This window comes from Heterodontus francisci, chromosome 6 (genome assembly GCF_036365525.1).
Source record: "Heterodontus francisci isolate sHetFra1 chromosome 6, sHetFra1.hap1, whole genome shotgun sequence".
NCBI classification, from domain to species: domain Eukaryota; kingdom Metazoa; phylum Chordata; class Chondrichthyes; order Heterodontiformes; family Heterodontidae; genus Heterodontus; species Heterodontus francisci.
The window spans coordinates 161,876,265-161,898,975 of record NC_090376.1 but is presented as its reverse complement, the minus strand read 5'-3'; positions in this window follow the sequence as shown (position 1 = coordinate 161,898,975).

The following is a 22,711-nucleotide window of genomic DNA, read 5'->3' as shown; positions in this document are numbered from 1 at the left end:
ACACTCTGACACTCTCTGACACTCTCTATCACTCTCTATCACTCTCTGACACTCTCTGACACTCTCTGACACACTCAGACACTCACTGACACTCTCTGAATCTCTCTATCACTCTCTATCACTCTCTGACACTCTCTGACACTCTCAGACACTCTCAGACACTCACTATCACTCTCTATCACTCTCTATCACTCTCTGACACTCTCAGACACTCTCTGACACTCTCAGACACTCTCTGACACTCTCAGACACTGACTATCACTCTCTGACACTCTCTGACACTCTCTGACACACTCTGACACTCTCTATCACTCTCAGACACTCACTATCACTCTCAGACACTCACTACCACTCTCAGACACTCACTATCACTCTCTGACACTCTCTGACACTCTCTATCACTCTCTGACACTCTCTGACACTGTCTGACAATCTCGGACACTCTCTATCACTCTCTGACACTCTCTGACCCTCTCTGTCACTCTCTATCACTCTCTGACACTCTCAGACACTCACTGTCACTCTCTGACACTCTCTGACACTCTCTATCACTCTCTATCACTCTCTGACACTGTCTGACACTCTCTGACACTCTCTATCACTCTCTGACACTGTCTGACACTGTCTGACACTCTCTGACACTCTCTGACACTCTCTATCACTCTCTGACACTCTCTGACACTGTCTGACACTCTCGGACACTCTCTATCACTCTCTGACACTCTCTGACCCTCTCTGTCACTCTCTATCACTCTCTGACACTCTCAGACACTCACTGTCACTCCCTGACACTCTCTGACACTCTCTATCACTCTCTGACACTGTCTGACACTGTCTGACACTCTCTGACACTCTCTATCACTCTCTATCACTCTCTGACACTGTCTGACACTCTCTATCACTCTCTATCACTCTCTGACACTGTCTGACACTGTCTGACACTCTCTGACACTGTCTGACACTCTCTGACACTATCTATCACTCTCTGACACTCTCAGACACTATCTATCACTCTCAGACACTCTCTGACACTCTCTGACACTCTCTGAAACTCTCTATCACTCTCTGACACTCTCTATCACTCTCTGACACTCACTATCACTCTCTGACACTCTCTATCACTCTCTATCACTCTCTGACACTTTCAGACACACTCTGACACTCTCTGACACACTCTGACAATCTCTGTCACTCTCTATCACTCTCAGACACTCTCTGACACTCTCTGAAACTCTCTATCACTCTCTGACACTCTCTGACACTCTCTGAAACTCTCTATCACTCTCTATCGCTCTCTGACACTCTCTATCACTCTCTGACACTCTCTGAAACTCTCTATCACTCACTATCACTCTCTGACACTCTCTGACACTCTCTATCACTCTCTATCACTCTCTGACACTCTCAGACACTCTCTGACACTCTCTATCACTCTCTGACACTCTCTGACACTCTCTATCACTCTCTGACACTCTCTGACACTCTCTGACACTGTCTGACACTCTCAGACACTCTCTGACACTCTCTATGACTCTCTGACACTCTCTGACACTCGCTATCACTCTCTGACACTCTCTATCACTCTCTATCACTCTCTGACACTCTCAGACACTCTCTGACACTCTCTGAAACTCTCTATCACTCTCTGACACTCTCTATCACTCTCTGACACTCTCTATCGCTCTCTGACACTCTCAGACACTCTCTGACACTCTCTGACACTCTCAGACACTCACTCTCACTATCTGACACTCTCTGACAGTCTCTATCACTCTCTATCACTCTATGACACTCTCAGACACACTCTGACACTCTCTGACACACTCTGACAATCTCTGTCACTCTCTATCACTCTCAGACACTCTCTGACACTCTCTGACACTCTCTGAAACTCTCTATCACTCTCTATCACTCTCTGATACTCTCTGACACTCTCTGAAACTCTCTATCACTCTCTATCGCTCTCTGACACTCTCTATCACTCTCTGACACTCTCTGAAACTCTCTATCACTCACTATCACTCTCTGACACTCTCTGACACTCTCTGACACTCTCTATCACTCTCTATCACTCTCTGACACTCTCAGACACACTCTGACACTCTCTGACACACTCTGACAATCTCTGTCACTCTCTATCACTCTCTGACACTCTCTGACACTCTCTGACACTCTCTGAAACTCTCTATCACTCTCTATCACTCTCTGACACTCTCAGACACACTCTGACACTCTCTGACACACTCTGACAATCTCTGTCACTCTCTATCACTCTCAGACACTCTCTGACACTCTCTGACACTCTCTGAAACTCTCTATCACTCTCTATCACTCTCTGACACTCTCAGACACACTCTGAGACTCTCTGACACACTCTGACAATCTCTGTCACTCTCTATCACTCCCAGACACTCTCTGACACTCTCTGAAACTCTCTATCACTCTCTATCACTCTCTGACACTCTCAGACACACTCTGACACTCTCTGACACTCTCTGACAATCTCTGTCACTCTCTATCACTCTCAGACACTCTCTATCACTCTCAGACACTCTCTGACACTCTCTGAAACTCTCTATCACTCTCTATCGCTCTCTGACACTCTCTATCACTCTCTGACACTCTCTGAAACTCTCTATCACTCACTATCACTCTCTGACACTCTCTGACACTCTCTGACACTCTCTATCACTCTCTATCACTCTCTGACACTCTCAGACACACTCTGACACTCTCTGACACACTCTGACAATCTCTGTCACTCTCTATCACTCTCTGACACTCTCTGACACTCTCTGACACTCTCTGAAACTCTCTATCACTCTCTATCACTCTCTGACACTCTCAGACACACTCTGACACTCTCTGACACACTCTGACAATCTCTGTCACTCTCTATCACTCTCAGACACTCTCTGACACTCTCTGACACTCTCTGAAACTCTCTATCACTCTCTATCACTCTCTGACACTCTCAGACACACTCTGACACTCTCTGACACACTCTGACAATCTCTGTCACTCTCTATCACTCCCAGACACTCTCTGACACTCTCTGACACTCTCTGAAACTCTCTATCACTCTCTATCACTCTCTGACACTCTCAGACACACTCTGACACTCTCTGACACACTCTGACAATCTCTGTCACTCTCTATCACTCTCAGACACTCTCTGACACTCTCTGACACTCTCTATCACTCTCTATCACTCTCTGACACTCTCTGACACTCTCTGACACACTCAGACACTCACTGACACTCTCTGAATCTCTCTATCACTCTCTATCACTCTCTGACACTCTCTGACACTCTCAGACACTCTCAGACACTCACTATCACTCTCTATCACTCTCTATCACTCTCTGACACTCTCAGACACTCTCTGACACTCTCAGACACTGACTATCACTCTCTGACACTCTCTGACACTCTCTGACACACTCTGACACTCTCTATCACTCTCAGACACTCACTATCACTCTCAGACACTCACTATCACTCTCAGACACTCACTATCACTCTCTGACACTCTCTGACACTCTCTATCACTCTCTGACACTCTCTGACACTGTCTGACACTCTCAGACACTCTCTGACACTCTCTATCACTCTCTGACACTCTCTGACACTCTCTATCACCCTCTGACACTCTCTATCACTCTCTGGCACTCACTATCACTATCTGACACACTCTGACACTCTCTGACACTCTCTATCACTCTCTATCACTCTCTGACACTCTCTGACACTCTCTGACACACTCAGACACTCACTGACACTCTCTGAATCTCTCTATCACTCTCTATCACTCTCTGACACTCTCTGACACTCTCTGACACTCTCAGACACTCTCAGACACTCACTATCACTCTCTATCACTCTCTATCACTCTCTGACACTCTCTGACACTCTCAGACACTCTCAGACACTCTCTGACACTCTCAGACACTGACTATCACTCTCTGACACTCTCTGACACTCTCTGACACAGTCTGACACTCTCTATCACTCTCAGACACTCACTATCACTCTCAGACACTCACTATCACTCTCAGACACTCACTATCACTCTCTGACACTCTCTGACACTCTCTATCACTCTCTGACACTCTCTGACACTGTCTGACAATCTCGGACACTCTCTATCACTCTCTGACACTCTCTGACCCTCTCTGTCACTCTCTATCACTCTCTGACACTCTCAGACACTCACTGTCACTCTCTGACACTCTCTGACACTCTCTATCACTCTCTATCACTCTCTGACACTGTCTGACACTCTCTGACACTCTCTATCACTCTCTGACACTGTCTGACACTGTCTGACACTCTCTGACACTCTCTGACACTCTCTATCACTCTCTGACACTCTCTGACACTGTCTGACACTCTCGGACACTCTCTATCACTCTCTGACACTCTCTGACCCTCTCTGTCACTCTCTATCACTCTCTGACACTCTCAGACACTCACTGTCACTCTCTGACACTCTCTGACACTCTCTATCACTCTCTGACACTGTCTGACACTGTCTGACACTCTCTGACACTCTCTATCACTCTCTATCACTCTCTGACACTGTCTGACACTCTCTATCACTCTCTATCACTCTCTGACACTGTCTGACACTGTCTGACACTCTCTGACACTGTCTGACACTGTCTGACACTCTCTGACACTATCTATCACTCTCTGACACTCTCAGACACTATCTATCACTCTCAGACACTCTCTGACACTCTCTGACACTCTCTGAAACTCTCTATCACTCTCTGACACTCTCTGACACTCTCTGAAACTCTCTATCACTCTCTATCGCTCTCTGACACTCTCTATCACTCTCTGACACTCTCTGAAACTCTCTATCACTCACTATCACTCTCTGACACTCTCTGACACTCTCTGACACTCTCTATCACTCTCTATCACTCTCTGACACTCTCAGACACTCTCTGACACTCTCTATCACTCTCTGACACTCTCTGACACTCTCTATCGCTCTCTGACATTCTCTGACACTCTCTGACACTGTCTGACACTCTCAGACACTCTCTGACACTCTCTATCACTCTCTGACACTCTCTGACACTCGCTATCACTCTCTGACACTCTCTATCACTCTCTATCACTCTCTGACACTCTCAGACACACTCTGACACTCTCTGAAACTCTCTATCACTCTCTGACACTCTCTATCACTCTCTGACACTCACTATCACTCTCTGACACTCTCTATCACTCTCTATCACTCTCTGACACTTTCAGACACACTCTGACACTCTCTGACACACTCTGACAATCTCTGTCACTCTCTATCACTCTCAGACACTCTCTGACACTCTCTGAAACTCTCTATCACTCTCTGACACTCTCTGACACTCTCTGAAACTCTCTATCACTCTCTATCGCTCTCTGACACTCTCTATCACTCTCTGACACTCTCTGAAACTCTCTATCACTCACTATCACTCTCTGACACTCTCTGACACACTCTATCACTCTCTATCACTCTCTGACACTCTCAGACACTCTCTGACACTCTCTATCACTCTCTGACACTCTCTGACACTCTCTATCACTCTCTGACACTCTCTGACACTCTCTGACACTGTCTGACACTCTCAGACACTCTCTGACACTCTCTATGACTCTCTGACACTCTCTGACACTCGCTATCACTCTCTGACACTCTCTATCACTCTCTATCACTCTCTGACACTCTCTATCACTCTCTGACACTCTCTGAAACTCTCTATCACTCTCTGACACTCTCTATCACTCTCTGACACTCTCTATCGCTCTCTGACACTCTCAGACACTCTCTGACACTCTCTGACACTCTCAGACACTCACTCTCACTATCTGACACTCTCTGACAGTCTCTATCACTCTCTATCACTCTCTGACACTCTCAGACACACTCTGACACTCTCTGACACACTCTGACAATCTCTGTCACTCTCTATCACTCTCAGACACTCTCTGACACTCTCTGACACTCTCTGAAACTCTCTATCACTCTCTATCACTCTCTGATACTCTCTGACACTCTCTGAAACTCTCTATCACTCTCTATCGCTCTCTGACACTCTCTATCACTCTCTGACACTCTCTGAAACTCTCTATCACTCACTATCACTCTCTGACACTCTCTGACACTCTCTGACACTCTCTATCACTCTCTATCACTCTCTGACACTCTCTGACACACTCTGACACTCTCTGACACACTCTGACAATCTCTGTCACTCTCTATCACTCTCTGACACTCTCTGACACTCTCTGACACTCTCTGAAACTCTCTATCACTCTCTATCACTCTCTGACACTCTCAGACACACTCTGACACTCTCTGACACACTCTGACAATCTCTGTCACTCTCTATCACTCTCAGACACTCTCTGACACTCTCTGACACTCTCTGAAACTCTCTATCACTCTCTATCACTCTCTGACACTCTCAGACACACTCTGAGACTCTCTGACACACTCTGACAATCTCTGTCACTCTCTATCACTCCCAGACACTCTCTGACACTCTCTGACACTCTCTGAAACTCTCTATCACTCTCTATCACTCTCTGACACTCTCAGACACACTCTGACACTCTCTGACACTCTCTGACAATCTCTGTCACTCTCTATCACTCTCAGACACTCTCTATCACTCTCAGACACTCTCTGACACTCTCTGACACTCTCTGAAACTCTCTATCACTCTCTATCGCTCTCTGACACTCTCTATCACTCTCTGACACTCTCTGAAACTCTCTATCACTCACTATCACTCTCTGACACTCTCTGACACTCTCTGACACTCTCTATCACTCTCTATCACTCTCTGACACTCTCAGACACACTCTGACACTCTCTGACACACTCTGACAATCTCTGTCACTCTCTATCACTCCCAGACACTCTCTGACACTCTCTGACACTCTCTGAAACTCTCTATCACTCTCTATCACTCTCTGACACTCTCAGACACACTATGACACTCTCTGACACACTCTGACAATCTCTGTCACTCTCTATCACTCTCAGACACTCTCTGACACTCTCTGACACTCTCTATCACTCTCTATCACTCTCTGACACTCTCTGACACTCTCTGACACACTCAGACAATCACTGACACTCTCTGAATCTCTCTATCACTCTCTATCACTCTCTGACACTCTCTGACACTCTCAGACACTCTCAGACACTCACTATCACTCTCTATCACTCTCTATCACTCTCTGACACTCTCAGACACTCTCTGACACTCTCAGACACTGACTATCACTCTCTGACACTCTCTGACACTCTCTGACACACTCTGACACTCTCTATCACTCTCAGACACTCACTATCACTCTCAGACACTCACTATCACTCTCAGACACTCACTATCACTCTCTGACACTCTCTGACACTCTCTATCACTCTCTGACACTCTCTGACATTGTCTGACACTCTCAGACACTCTCTGACACTCTCTATCACTCTCTGACACTCTCTGACACTCTCTATCACTCTCTGACACTCTCTATCACTCTCTGACACTCTCTGACACTCTCTGACACTCTCTATCACTCTCTATCACTCTCTGACACTCTCAGACACTCACTATCACTCTCTGACACTCTCTGACACTCTCTATCACTCTCTATCACTCTCTATCACTCTCTGACAATCTCTGACACTCTCTGACACTCTCTATCACTCTCGGACACTCTCTGACACTCTCTATCACTCTCTGACACACTCTATCACTCTCTATCACTCTCTGACACTCTCTATCACTCTCTATCACTCTCTGACACTCTCTGACACTCTCTATCACATTCTATCACTCTCTGACACTCTCAGACACTCACTGTCACTCTCTGACACTCTCTGACACTCTCTGACACTCTCTATCACTCTCTATCACTCTCTGACAATCTCAGACACTCTCTGACACTCACTATCACTCTCTGACACTCTCTGACACTCTCTATCACTCTTTATCGCTCTCTGACACTCTCAGACACTCACTATCACTCTCTGACACTCTCTGACACTCTCTATCACTCTCTATCACTCTCTATCACTCTCTGACAATCTCAGACACTCTCTGACACTCACTATCACTCTCTGACACTCTCTGACACTCTCTATCACTCTCTATCACTCTCTGACACTCTCAGACACTCTCTATCACTCTCTATCACTCTCTATCACTCTCTGACACTCTCAGACACTCTCTGACACTCTCAGACACTGACTATCACTCTCTGACACTCTCTGACACTCTCTGACACACTCTGACACTCTCTATCACTCTCAGACACTCACTATCACTCTCAGACACTCACTATCACTCTCAGACACTCACTATCACTCTCTGACACTCTCTGACACTCTCTATCACTCTCTGACACTCTCTGACACTGTCTGACACTCTCAGACACTCTCTGACACTCTCTATCACTCTCTGACACTCTCTGACACTCTCTATCACTCTCTGACACTCTCTATCACTCTCTGACACTCTCTGACACTCTCTGACACTCTCTATCACTCTCTATCACTCTCTGACACTCTCAGACACTCACTATCACTCTCTGACACTCTCTGACACTCTCTATCACTCTCTATCACTCTCTATCACTCTCTGACAATCTCAGACACTCTCTGACACTCTCTATCACTCTCGGACACTCTCTGACACTCTCTATCACTCTCTGACACACTCTATCACTCTCTATCACTCTCTGACACTCTCTATCACTCTCTATCACTCTCTGACACTCTCTGACACTCTCTATCACACTCTATCACTCTCTGACACTCTCAGACACTCACTGTCACTCTCTGACACTCTCTGACACTCTCTGACACTCTCTATCACTCTCTATCACTCTCTGACAATCTCAGACACTCTCTGACACTCACTATCACTCTCTGACACTCTCTGACACTCTCTATCACTCTTTATCGCTCTCTGACACTCTCAGACACTCACTATCACTCTCTGACACTCTCTGACACTCTCTATCACTCTCTATCACTCTCTATCACTCTCTGACAATCTCAGACACTCTCTGACACTCACTATCACTCTCTGACACTCTCTGACACTCTCTATCACTCTCTATCACTCTCTGACACTCTCAGACACTCTCTATCACTCTCTGACACTCACTATCACTATCTGACACACTCTGACACTCTCTGACACTCTCTATCACTCTCTATCACTCTCTGACACTCTCTGACACTCTCTGACACACTCAGACACTCACTGACACTCTCTGAATCTCTCTATCACTCTCTATCACTCTCTGACGCTCTCTGACACTCTGTGACACTCTCAGACACTCTCAGACACTCACTATCACTCTCTATCACTCTCTATCACTCTCTGACACTCTCAGACACTCTCTGACACTCTCAGACACTGACTATCACTCTCTGACACTCTCTGACACTCTCTGACACACTCTGACACTCTCTATCACTCTCAGACACTCACTATCACTCTCAGACACTCACTATCACTCTCAGACACTCACTATCACTCTCTGACACTCTCTGACACTCTCTATCACTCTCTGACACTCTCTGACACTGTCTGACACTCTCTATCACTCTCTGACACTCTCTGACCCTCTCTGTCACTCTCTATCACTCTCAGACACTCTCAGACACTCACTGTCACTCTCTGACACTCTCTGACACTCTCTATCACTCTCTATCACTCTCTGACACTGTCTGACACTCTCTGACACTCTCTATCACTCTCTGACACTCTCAGACACTCACTATCACTCTCTGACACTCTCTGACACTCTCTATCACTCTCTATCACTCTCTGACACTGTCTGACACTGTCTGACACTCTCTGACACTGTCTGACACTCTCTGACACTATCTATCACTCTCTGACACTCTCAGACACTCACTATCACTCTCTGACACTCTCTGACATTTTCTATCACTCTCTATCACTCTCTGACACTTTCTGACACTCTCTGACGCTCTCGATCACTCCCTGACACTCTCTGACACTCTCTGACACTCTCTGACACTCTCTATCACTCTCTATCACTCTCTGACACTCTCAGACACTCTCTGACACTCTCTGACACACTCTGAAACTCTCTGATACTCTCTATCACTCTCTATCACTCTCTGACACTCTCAGACATAATCTGACACTCTCTGAAACTCTCTATCACTCTCAGACACTCTCTGACACTCTCTGACACTGTCTGACACTCTCTGACACTCTCTATCACTCTCTGACACCGTCTGACACTCTCTGACACTCTCTGAAACTCTCTATCACTCTCTATCATTCTCTGACACTCTCAGACACACTCTGACACTCTCTGACACACTCTGACAATCTCTGTCACTCTCTATCACTCTCAGACACTCTCTGACACTCTCTATCACACTCTATCACTCTCTGACACTCTCAGACACTCACTGTCACTCTCTGACACTCTCTGACACTCTCTGACACTCTCTATCACTCTCTATCACTCTCTGACAATCTCAGACACTCTCTGACACTCACTATCACTCTCTGACACTCTCTGACACTCTCTATCACTCTTTATCGCTCTCTGACACTCTCAGACACTCACTATCACTCTCTGACACTCTCTGACACTCTCTATCACTCTCTATCACTCTCTATCACTCTCTGACAATCTCAGACACTCTCTGACACTCACTATCACTCTCTGACACTCTCTGACACTCTCTATCACTCTCTATCACTCTCTGACACTCTCAGACACTCTCTATCACTCTCTATCACTCTCTATCACTCTCTGACACTCTCAGACACTCTCTGACACTCTCAGACACTGACTATCACTCTCTGACACTCTCTGACACTCTCTGACACACTCTGACACTCTCTATCACTCTCAGACACTCACTATCACTCTCAGACACTCACTATCACTCTCAGACACTCACTATCACTCTCTGACACTCTCTGACACTCTCTATCACTCTCTGACACTCTCTGACACTGTCTGACACTCTCAGACACTCTCTGACACTCTCTATCACTCTCTGACACTCTCTGACACTCTGTATCACTCTCTGACACTCTCTATCACTCTCTGACACTCTCTGACACTCTCTGACACTCTCTGACACTCTCTATCACTCTCTGACACTCTCAGACACTCACTATCACTCTCTGACACTCTCTGACACTCTCTATCACTCTCTATCACTCTCTATCACTCTCTGACAATCTCAGACACTCTCTGACACTCTCTATCACTCTCGGACACTCTCTGACACTCTCTATCACTCTCTGACACACTCTATCACTCTCTATCACTCTCTGACACTCTCTATCACTCTCTATCACTCTCTGACACTCTCTGACACTCTCTATCACACTCTATCACTCTCTGACACTCTCAGACACTCACTGTCACTCTCTGACACTCTCTGACACTCTCTGACACTCTCTATCACTCTCTATCACTCTCTGACAATCTCAGACACTCTCTGACACTCACTATCACTCTCTGACACTCTCTGACACTCTCTATCACTCTTTATCGCTCTCTGACACTCTCAGACACTCACTATCACTCTCTGACACTCTCTGACACTCTCTATCACTCTCTATCACTCTCTATCACTCTCTGACAATCTCAGACACTCTCTGACACTCACTATCACTCTCTGACACTCTCTGACACTCTCTATCACTCTCTGACACTCACTATCACTATCTGACACACTCTGACACTCTCTGACACTCTCTATCACTCTCTATCACTCTCTGACACTCTCTGACACTCTCTGACACACTCAGACACTCACTGACACTCTCTGAATCTCTCTATCACTCTCTATCACTCTCTGACACTCTCTGACACTCTGTGACACTCTCAGACACTCTCAGACACTCACTATCACTCTCTATCACTCTCTATCACTCTCTGACACTCTCAGACACTCTCTGACACTCTCAGACACTGACTATCACTCTCTGACACTCTCTGACACTCTCTGACACACTCTGACACTCTCTATCACTCTCAGACACTCACTATCACTCTCAGACACTCACTATCACTCTCAGACACTCACTATCACTCTCTGACACTCTCTGACACTCTCTATCACTCTCTGACACTCTCTGACACTGTCTGACACTCTCTATCACTCTCTGACACTCTCTGACCCTCTCTGTCACTCTCTATCACTCTCTGACACTCTCAGACACTCACTGTCACTCTCTGACACTCTCTGACACTCTCTATCACTCTCTATCACTCTCTGACACTGTCTGACACTCTCTGACACTCTCTATCACTCTCTGACACTCTCAGACACTCACTATCACTCTCTGACACTCTCTGACACTCTCTATCACTCTCTGATACTCTCTGACACTGTCTGACACTGTCTGACACTCTCTGACACTGTCTGACACTCTCTGACACTATCTATCACTCTCTGACACTCTCAGACACTCACTATCACTCTCTGACACTCTCTGACATTTTCTATCACTCTCTATCACTCTCTGACACTTTCTGACACTCTCTGACGCTCTCGATCACTCCCTGACACTCTCTGACACTCTCTGACACTCTCTGACACTCTCTATCACTCTCTATCACTCTCTGACACTCTCAGACACTCTCTGACACTCTCTGACACACTCTGAAACTCTCTGATACTCTCTATCACTCTCTATCACTCTCTGACACTCTGACATAATCTGACACTCTCTGAAACTCTCTATCACTCTCAGACACTCTCTGACACTCTCTGACACTGTCTGACACTCTCTGACACTCTCTATCACTCTCTGACACCGTCTGACACTCTCTGACACTCTCTGAAAATCTCTATCACTCTCTATCACTCTCTGACACTCTCAGACACACTCTGACACTCTCTGACACACTCTGACAATCTCTGTCACTCTCTATCACTCTCAGACACTCTCTGACACTCTCTGACACTCTCTGAAACTCTCTATCACTCTCTATCACTCTCTGACACTCTCTGACACTCTCTGAAACTCTCTATCACTCTCTATCGCTCTCTGACACTCTCTATCACTCTCTGACACTCTCTGAAGCTCTCTATCACTCACTATCACTCTCTGACACTCTCTGACACTCTCTGACACTCTCTATCACTCTATATCACTCTCTGACACTCTCAGACACTCTCTGACACTCTCTATCACTCTCTGACACTCTCTGACACTCTCTATCACTCTCTGACACTCTCTGACACTGTCTGACACTCTCAGACACTCTCTGACACTCTCTATCACTCTCTGACACTCTCTGACACTCTCTATCACTCTCTGACACTCTCTATCACTCTCTATCACTCTCTGACACTCTCTGACACTCTCTGACACTCTCTATCACTCTCTATCACTCTCTGACACTCTCAGACACTCACTATCACTCTCTGACACTCTCTGACACTCTCTATCACTCTCTATCACTCTCTATCACTCTCTGACAATCTCAGACACTCTCTGACACTCTCTATCACTCTCGGACACTCTCTGACACTCTCTATCACTCTCTGACACACTCTATCACTCTCTATCACTCTCTGACACTCTCTATCACTCTCTATCACTCTCTGACACTCTCTGACACTCTCTATCACACTCTATCACTCTCTGACACTCTCAGACACTCACTATCACTCTCTGACACTCTCTGACACTCTCTGACACTCTCTATCACTCTCTATCACTCTCTGACAATCTCAGACACTCTCTGACACTCACTATCACTCTCTGACACTCTCTGACACTCTCTATCACTCTCTATCGCTCTCTGACACTCTCAGACACTCTCTATCACTCTCTGACACTCACTATCACTATCTGACACACTCTGACACTCTCTGACACTCTCTATCACTCTCTGACACTCTCTATCACACTCTATCACTCTCTGACACTCTCAGACACTCACTATCACTCTCTGACACTCTCTGACACTCTCTATCACTCTCTATCACTCTCTGACAATCTCAGACACTCTCTGACACTCACTATCACTCTCTGACACTCTCTGACACTCTCTATCACTCTCTATCACTCTCTGACACTCTCAGACACTCTCTATCACTCTCTGACACTCACTATCACTATCTGACACACTCTGACACTCTCTGACACTCTCTATCACTCTCTATCACTCTGTGACACTCTCTGACACTTTCTGACACACTCAGACACTCACTGACACTCTCTGAATCTCTCTATCACTCTCTATCACTCTCTGACACTCTCTGACACTCTCAGACACTCTCAGACACTCACTATCACTCTCTATCACTCTCTGACCCTCTCAGACACTCTCTGACACTCTCAGACACTGACTATCACTCTCTGACACTCTCTGACACTCTCTGACACACTCTGACACTCTCTATCACTCTCAGACACTCACTATCACTCTCAGACACTCACTATCACTCTCAGACACTCACTATCACTCTCTGACACTCTCTGACACTCTCTATCACTCTCTGACACTCTCTGACACTGTCTGACACTCTCGGACACTCTCTATCACTCTCTGACACTCTCAGACACTCACTATCACTCTCTGACACTCTCTGACACTCTCTATCACTCTCTGACACTCTCTGACCCTCTCTGTCACTCTCTATCACTCTCTGACACTCTCAGACACTCACTGTCACTCTCTGACACTCTCTGACACTCTCTATCACTCTCTATCACTCTCTGACACTGTCTGACACTCTCTGACACTCTCTGACACTCTCAGACACTCACTATCACTCTCTGACACTCTCTGACACTCTCTATCACTCTCTATCACTCTCTATCACTCTCTGACACTGTCTGACACTGTCTGACACTCTCTGACACTGTCTGACACTCTCTGACACTATCTATCACTCTCTGACACTCTCAGACACTCACTATCACTCTCTGACACTCTCTGACATTTTCTATCACTCTCTATCACTCTCTGACACTTTCTGACACTCTCTGACGCTCTCGATCACTCCCTGACACTCTCTGACACTCTCTGACACTCTCTGACACTCTCTATCACTCTCTATCACTCTCTGACACTCTCAGACACTCTCTGACACTCTCTGACACACTCTGAAACTCTCTGATACTCTCTATCACTCTCTATCACTCTCTGACACTCTCAGACATAATCTGACACTCTCTGAAACTCTCTATCACTCTCAGACACTCTCTGACACTCTCTGACACTGTCTGACACTCTCTGACACTCTCTATCACTCTCTGACACCGTCTGACACTCTCTGACACTCTCTATCACTCTCTATCACTCTCTGACACTCTCTGACACTCTCTGACACTCTCTGAAACTCTCTATCACTCTCTATCACTCTCTGACACTCTCAGACACTCTCTGACACTCTCTGAAATTCTCTATCACTCTCTATCACTCTCTGTCACGCTCTGACACTCACTGACACTCTCTGAAAATCTCTATCACTCTCTATCACTCTATATCACTCTCTGACACTATCTGACACTCTCAGAAACTCACTATCACTCTCTGACACTGTCTGACACTCTCTGACACTCTCTATCACTCTCTGACACTGTCTGTCACTCTCTGACACTCTCTGACACTCTCTATCACTCTCTGACACTCTCAGACACTCTCTGACACTCTCAGAGACTCTCTGACACTCTCTATCACTCTCTGACACTCTCAGACACTCTCTGACACTCTCAGACAATCTCTATCACTCTCTGACACTGTCTGACACTCTCTGACACTCTCCATCACTCTCTGACACTCTCTGACACTCTATCACTCTCTTTCACTCTCTGACACTCTATCACTCTCTATCACTCTCTGACACTCTCAGACACTCTCTGACACTCTCTGACACTCTCTGAAACTCTCTATCACTCTCTGACACTCTCTGACACTCTCTAGCACTCTCTAGCACTCACTATCACTCTCTGACCCTCTCTGACACTCTCTGACACTCTCTATCACTCTCTGAAACACTCTGACACTCTCTGACACTCTCTGACACTCACTATCACTCTCTGACACTCTGTGACACTCTCTGACACACTCTAGCACTCTCTATCACTCTCTATCACTCTCTGACATTCTCTGACACCCTCTATCACTCTCAGACACTCACTAGCACACTCTAGCACTCTCTATCACTCTCTGACACTCTCTGACACTCTCTGACACTCACTATCACTCTCTGACCCTCTCTGACACTCTCTGACACTCTCTATCACTCTCTGACACTCTCTGACACTCTCTGACACTCACTATCACTCTCTGACACTCTCTGACACTCTCTGACACTCTCTAGCACTCTCTATCACTCTCTGACACTCTCAGACACTCACTATCACTCTCTGACACTCTCGGACGCTCTCTGACACTCTCTGACACTCTCTAGCACTCTCTATCACTCTCTGACACTCTCAGACACTCTCAGACACTCACTATCACTCTCTGACACTCTCGGACGCTCTCTGACACTCTCTGACACTCTCTAGCACTCTCTATCACTCTCTGACACTCTCTGACACTCTCTATCACTCTCTGACACTCTCTATCACTCTCTGACACTCTCAGACACTCTCAGACACTCACTATCACTATCTGACACTCTCTGACGCTCTCTATCACTCTCTATCACTCTCTGACACTCTCAGACACACTCTGACACTCTCTATCACTCTCTATCACTCTCTATCACTCTCTGACATTCTCTGACACTCTCTGACACTCTCTGACACTCTCTGAAACTCTCTATCACTCTCTATCACTCTCTGACACTCTCTATCACTCTCTGACACTCTCTGAAACTCTCTATCACTCTCTATCACTCTCTGACACTCTCTGACACTCTCTGACACTCTCTATCACTCTCCATCACTCTCTGACACTCTCTATCACTCTCTGACACTCTCTGAAACTCTCTGAAACTCTCTATCACTCTCTGACACTCTCAGACACTCGCTATCACTCTCTGACACTCTCTGACACTCTCTGACACTCTCTATCACTCTCTATCACTCTCTGACACTGTCTGACACTCTCTGACACTCTCTATCACTCTCTGACACTCTCTGACACTCTTTATCACTCTCTATCACTCTCTGACACTCTCTGACACTCTCTGACACTCTCTATCACTCTCTATCACTCTCTGACACTGTCTGACACTCTCTGACACTCTCTATCACTCTCTGACACTCTCTGACACTCTCTATCACTCTCTATCACTCTCTGACACTCTCAGACACTCTCTGACACTCTCTGACACACTCTGAAACTCTCTGACACTCTCTATCACTCTCTGACACTCTCAGACATAATCTGACACTCTCTGAAACTCTCTATCACTCTCAGACACTCTCTGACACTCTCTATCACTCTCAGACACTCTCTATCACTCTCAGACACTCTCTGACACTCTCTGACACTCTCTGACACTCTCTATCACTCTCTATCACTCTCTGACACTCTCAGACACACTCTGACACTCTCTGACACACTCTGACACTCTCTGACACACTCTATCACTTTCAGACACTCTCTGACACTCTCTGACAATCTCTGAAACTCTCTATCACTCTCTATCACTCTCTGACACTCTCTGACACTCTCTGACACTCTCTGAAACACTCTATCACTCTCTATCGCTCTCTGACACTCTCTATCACTCTCTGACACTCTCTGAAACTCTCTATCACTCACTATCACTCTCTGACACTCTCTGACACTCTCTATCACTCTCTATCACTCTCTGACACTCTCTATCACTCTCTGACACTCACTATCACTCTCTGACACTCTCTGAAACTCTCTGAAACTCTCTATCACACTCTGACACTCTCAGACACTCACTATCACTCTCTGACACTCTCTGACACTCTCTGACACTCTCTGACACACTCTGAAACTCTCTGACACTCTCTATCACTCGCTATCACTGTCTGACACTCTCAGACATAATACGACACTCTCTGAAACTCTCTATAACTCGCAGACACTCTCTGACACTCTCTATCACTCTCAGACACTCTCTGACACTCTCTGACACTCTCAGACACTCTCTGACACTCTCTGACACTGTCTGACACTCTCTGACACTCTCTGACACTCTCTATCACTCTCTGACACTGTCTGACACTCTCTGACACTCTCTATCACTCTCTATCACTCTCTATCACACTCTATCACTCTCTGACACTCTCAGACACTCTCTGACACTCTCAGACACTCTCTGACACTCTCTGACAGTATCTGACACTCTCAGACACTCACTATCACTCTCTGACACTGTCTGACACTCTCTGACACTCTCTATCACTCTCTGACACTGTCTGACACTCTCTGACAATCTCTATCACTCTCTATCACTCTTGACACTCTCAGACACTCTCAGAGACTCTCAGAGACTCTCTGACACTCTCTATCACTCTCTGACACTCTCAGACACTCTCTGACACTCTCAGACAACCACTGTCACTCTCTGACACTGTCTGACACTCTATAACTCTCTATCCCTCTCTGACACTCTCTGACACTCTATCACTCTCTATCACTCTCTATCACTCTCTGACACTCTCAGACACTCTCTGACACTCTCAGACACTCTCTGACACTCTCTGACACTCTCTATCACTCTCAGACACTCTCTGACACTCTCTGACACTCTCTATCACTCTCAGACACTCACTATCACTCTCTGACACTCTCTGACACTCTCTGACACTCTCTAGCACTCTCTAGCACTCTCTATCACTCTCTGACACTCTCTGACACTCACTATCACTCTCTGACCCTCTCTGACACTCTCTGACACTCTCTATCACTCTCTGACACTCTCTGACACTCTCTGACACTCACTATCACTCTCTGACACTCTCTGACACTCTCTGACACTCTCTATCACTCTCTATCACTCTCTGACACTGTCTGACACTGTCTGACACTCTCTGACACTGTCTGACACTCTCTGACACTATCTATCACTCTCTGACACTCTCAGACACTCACTATCACTCTCTGACACTCTCTGACACTCTCTATCACTCTCTATCACTCTCTGACACTGTCTGACACTCTCTGACGCTCTCTATCACTCTCTGACACTCTCTGACACTCTCTGACACTCTCTGACACTCTCTATCACTCTCTATCACTCTCTGACACTCTCAGACACTCTCTGACACTCTCTGACACACTCTGAAACTCTCTGATACTCTCTATCACTCTCTATCACTCTCTGACACTCTCAGACATAATCTGACACTCTCTGAAACTCTCTATCACTCTCAGACACTCTCTGACACTCTCTATCACTCTCAGACACTCTCTATCACTCTCAGACACTCTCTGACACTCTCTGACACTCTCTGACACTCTCTATCACTCTCTATCACTCTCTGACACTCTCAGACACACTCTGACACTCTCTGACACACTCTGACAATCTCTGACACACTCTATCACTTTCAGACACTCTCTGACACTCTCTGACAATCTCTGAAACTCTCTATCACTCTCTATCACTCTCTGACACTCTCTGACACTCTCTGAAACTCTCTATCACTCTCTATCGCTCTCTGACACTCTCTATCACTCTCTGACACTCTCTGAAACTCTCTATCACTCACTATCACTCTCTGACACTCTCTGACACTCTCTATCACTCTCTATCACTCTCTGACACTCTCTATCACTCTCTGACACTCACTATCACTCTCTGACACTCTCTGAAACTCTCTGAAACTCTCTATCACTCTCTGACACTCTCAGACACTCGCTATCACTCTCTGACACTCTCTGACACTCTCAGACACTCTCTGACACTCTCTGACACACTCTGAAACTCTCTGACACTCTCTATCACTCGCTATCACTCTCTGACACTCTCAGACATAATCTCACACTCTCTGAAACTCTCTATAACTCTCAGACACTCTCTGACACTCTCTATCACTCTCAGACACTCTCTGAAACTCTCAGACACTCTCTGACACTCTCTGACACACTCTGAAACTCTCTGACACTCTCTATCACTCTCTATCACTCTCTGACACTCTCAGACATAATAGGACACTCTCTGAAACTCTCTGACACTCTCAGACACTCACTATCACTCTCTGACACTCTCTGACACTCTCTATCACTCTCTATCACTCTCTATCACTCTCTGACAATCTCAGACACTCTCTGACACTCTCTATCACTCTCGGACACTCTCTGACACTCTCTATCACTCTCTGACACACTCTATCACTCTCTATCACTCTCTGACACTCTCTATCACTCTCTATCACTCTCTGACACTCTCTGACACTCTCTATCACACTCTATCACTCTCTGACACTCTCAGACACTCACTATCACTCTCTGACACTCTCTGACACTCTCTGACACTCTCTATCACTCTCTATCACTCTCTGACAATCTCAGACACTCTCTGACACTCACTATCACTCTCTGACACTCTCTGACACTCTCTATCACTCTCTATCGCTCTCTGACACTCTCAGACACTCTCTATCACTCTCTGACACTCACTATCACTATCTGACACACTCTGACACTCTCTGACACTCTCTATCACTCTCTGACACTCTCTATCACACTCTATCACTCTCTGACACTCTCAGACACTCACTATCACTCTCTGACACTCTCCCCTACACTCTCTATCACTCTCTATCACTCTCTGACAATCTCAGACACTCTCTGACACTCACTATCACTCTCTGACACTCTCTGACACTCTCTATCACTCTCTATCACTCTCTGACACTCTCAGACACTCTCTATCACTCTCTGACACTCACTATCACTATCTGACACACTCTGACACTCTCTGACACTCTCTATCACTCTCTATCACTCTCTGACACTCTCTGACACTTTCTGACACACTCAGACACTCACTGACACTCTCTGAATCTCTCTATCACTCTCTATCACTCTCTGACACTCTCTGACACTCTCAGACACTCTCAGACACTCACTATCACTCTCTATCACTCTCTGACCCTCTCAGACACTCTCTGACACTCTCAGACACTGACTATCACTCTCTGACACTCTCTGACACTCTCTGACACACTCTGACACTCTCTATCACTCTCAGACACTCACTATCACTCTCAGACACTCACTATCACTCTCAGACACTCACTATCACTCTCTGACACTCTCTGACACTCTCTATCACTCTCTGACACTCTCTGACACTGTCTGACACTCTCGGACACTCTCTATCACTCTCTGACACTCTCAGACACTCACTATCACTCTCTGACACTCTCTGACACTCTCTATCACTCTCTGACACTCTCTGACCCTCTCTGTCACTCTCTATCACTCTCTGACACTCTCAGACACTCACTGTCACTCTCTGACACTCTCTGACACTCTCTATCACTCTCTATCACTCTCTGACACTGTCTGACACTCTCTGACACTCTCTGACACTCTCAGACACTCACTATCACTCTCTGACACTCTCTGACACTCTCTATCACTCTCTATCACTCTCTATCACTCTCTGACACTGTCTGACACTGTCTGACACTCTCTGACACTGTCTGACACTCTCTGACACTATCTATCACTCTCTGACACTCTCAGACACTCACTATCACTCTCTGACACTCTCTGACATTTTCTATCACTCTCTATCACTCTCTGACACTTTCTGACACTCTCTGACGCTCTCGATCACTCTCTATCACTCTCTGACACTCTCAGACACTCTCTGACACTCTCTGACACACTCTGAAACTCTCTGATACTCTCTATCACTCTCTATCACTCTCTGACACTCTCAGACATAATCTGACACTCTCTGAAACTCTCTATCACTCTCAGACACTCTCTGACACTCTCTGACACTGTCTGACACTCTCTGACACTCTCTATCACTCTCTGACACCGTCTGACACTCTCTGACACTCTCTATCACTCTCTATCACTCTCTGACACTCTCTGACACTCTCTGACACTCTCTGAAACTCTCTATCACTCTCTATCACTCTCTGACACTCTCAGACACTCTCTGACACTCTCTGAAATTCTCTATCACTCTCTATCACTCTCTGTCACGCTCTGACACTCACTGACACTCTCTGAAAATCTCTATCACTCTCTATCACTCTATATCACTCTCTGACACTATCTGACACTCTCAGAAACTCACTATCACTCTCTGACACTGTCTGACACTCTCTGACACTCTCTATCACTCTCTGACACTGTCTGTCACTCTCTGACACTCTCTGACACTCTATATCACTCTCTGACACTCTCAGACACTCTCTGACACTCTCAGAGACTCTCTGACACTCTCTATCACTCTCTGACACTCTCAGACACTCTCTGACACTCTCAGACAATCTCTATCACTCTCTGACACTGTCTGACACTCTCTGACACTCTCCATCACTCTCTGACACTCTCTGACACTCTATCACTCTCTTTCACTCTCTGACACTCTATCACTCTCTATCACTCTCTGACACTCTCAGACACTCTCTGACACTCTCTGACACTCTCTGAAACTCTCTATCACTCTCTGACACTCTCTGACACTCTCTAGCACTCTCTAGCACTCACTATCACTCTCTGACCCTCTCTGACACTCTCTGACACTCTCTATCACTCTCTGAAACAC